The 1,997-nt window shown below is 55.3% G+C and overlaps 1 protein-coding gene across 2 annotated transcripts in view; it reads left to right on the top strand.

Moving 5' to 3' along the window:
- CTSV (cathepsin V) overlaps window positions 1-1,997 on the top strand; it is a 15,426-nt gene that overhangs the window by 9,372 nt on the left and 4,057 nt on the right. The window lies entirely within an intron of this gene.

Raw genomic sequence — 1,997 nt, 5'->3', positions numbered from 1 at the left:
TCTTCTAGAACCCAGCTGCCTCCCACCAGAAACGCGGAGATAATGCTTCTGCGCTTGGGTTCTGCATTCCTCCACCCGACTCCACCTTTGCTGTGAATCAAACAGGAGCCACTAGCATAGCTAGTAAGCTCTCAGCCCTACAAGATATTTTAACCAAAAACTATAGGACTAAAGGAAAAGCAGGGTCAGGCTGAAAATCCACACCGGGCTCGCTGTTAACTTCTTTTTATGAACCACCCACCCAGCGCATTAAGTCGCGGTACTTAGTGGATCTGATCCTCCAGGGAGGCGCTTGACCCTCCTCTGCACAGCCCCAAAGTGCCCAGCGTCCCTACTCCCGGATCCACTGAGGCAGACGCACCCGCTCCGGGACAGCTAGGCACTCGGTCGCGTCACGTGCTGGGTCAGGGCGCCCGGAGTCCCCGCCCAGCTGCAGGCGCAGCCAATAGCAGCGCGGGTAGACTGTGGGGGCGGTGCCGGCCTCCTGAGGCCTTAAAGCCGGAGTCAGGCTCCCCCGGGCCAGATCCCCCGGCCTCAGCAATATTGAAGTTGCATCGGCAGAGTGCGCCTGCGCAGCTAAGAGCGCCGCAGGTGAGCGCCCCCGGCCAGGCGGAGCTGCGGCGGGAGCTGGGACTGGAGGAAGGGACCCCATGCAGAAACATTGTGGAGGAGGGAGAACGAGAACGTCCGCCCTGAGCTCTGCCAGCCTTGAGGTGGGGAGATGGGGAAGGGCGGTTGGGGACCCCAGGGAGGCACCGACACCACTTGGGGTGAGGGGGGGTTCCCAGGTTGTGTACGTCAGTCAGATTTCGGGCTGCAGAAGGAACAGGTATAGCAGCCCAGCCGCCTCCGGGCCGCGCTGTCTCCGGGCCCGGCAGGGTCAGACAAAGCGGCTCGCCCCCGCACGCCGGGCCGCCGGGCCGCCGCAAACATCCTGTGGCCGCAGCAGGCGCGTGCAGAGGGCGGGAGCAGGCGGCATGTCCCCGCCCCAGTAGCTAGCCCGGAGCCTCGGGACTTGCCTGCTCCTGTCCTGGCACTGGCTCTGGGGACTCTGGCTTCCAGCGGCGCGGCCACGTGGCCCTGTCCCCGGTGTAGGGGAGTGAATAGGAGTGTTGGCAACACAGGCCCAAGCGTGGGTCCGCCGGAGCAGTGGGTGCTCTTCTTCCCAGTTTCTCCTGGGGAGGCATTCCAGAAAGGTTTCATTCGAGAAGGGGAGGTTGAAAGACATATCTCACCTGCCATGCATTAGTCAAGAAGGTGTGAGGTGACCTCCCAACTCTTGGGGATCCCTTTGCCCCTACTTGGGATCAGACGTCCTCATTAGTGAGGTTTTACTTGGGCGACCTCGGTACTGTCGGTAAATAACCTGGACCAATCGTTCCATGTTTCCTGGTTGTTGCCGGAATATTTTGACCTATAGGTACCATGAGACCCTTATAAAAATCTAAATTATTATTGCACTGTTAAAGTGAAGTCTGTTTCAGTTCCTATAGCACTTGTCAGGCTGGTTTTCATTTTGGTGGCTGAATCACATACTCTTCTTTTTTCCTAAGGGTATGGCCTGTTTTTCACCACCCACATCCTCAGCCTTTCCACAGTCCTTGTGTTTATTCTTGGAAAGATAATTTAATGTTTTCTAGTCCATCATGGTGGCTGCAACCTTTCAGTAGAGAATAAGATGGCCTTTTTAATGGATTGGCTTTATCAAATCCTCATTTCTTTTGTCTTTCTAGGTTTTTGAGACATGAATCCTTCACTCTTCCTGGCTGCCTTTTGCTTGGAAATAGTCTCAGCTACTCCAAAACTTGATCAAAATTTAGATACACAGTGGTACCAGTGGAAGGCTACATATAGGAGACTGTATGGCACGGTTGGTAACATCTGAAACTGTTCAGGGGGACTCCAGAGAAAATGGTCCTTGCTGTTGGGAGTTTGTAGCCAGAGACTAGCTTCTAGGGGCCAGCTCTTACCAATAACCTAATGAAATAAACAATTCC

This window comes from Propithecus coquereli, unplaced genomic scaffold, assembly GCF_000956105.1.
Source record: "Propithecus coquereli isolate 6110/MARCELLA unplaced genomic scaffold, Pcoq_1.0 Scaffold370, whole genome shotgun sequence".
Lineage (NCBI taxonomy): Eukaryota > Metazoa > Chordata > Mammalia > Primates > Indriidae > Propithecus > Propithecus coquereli.
This window is presented reverse-complemented; position numbering and strand designations above follow the sequence as displayed.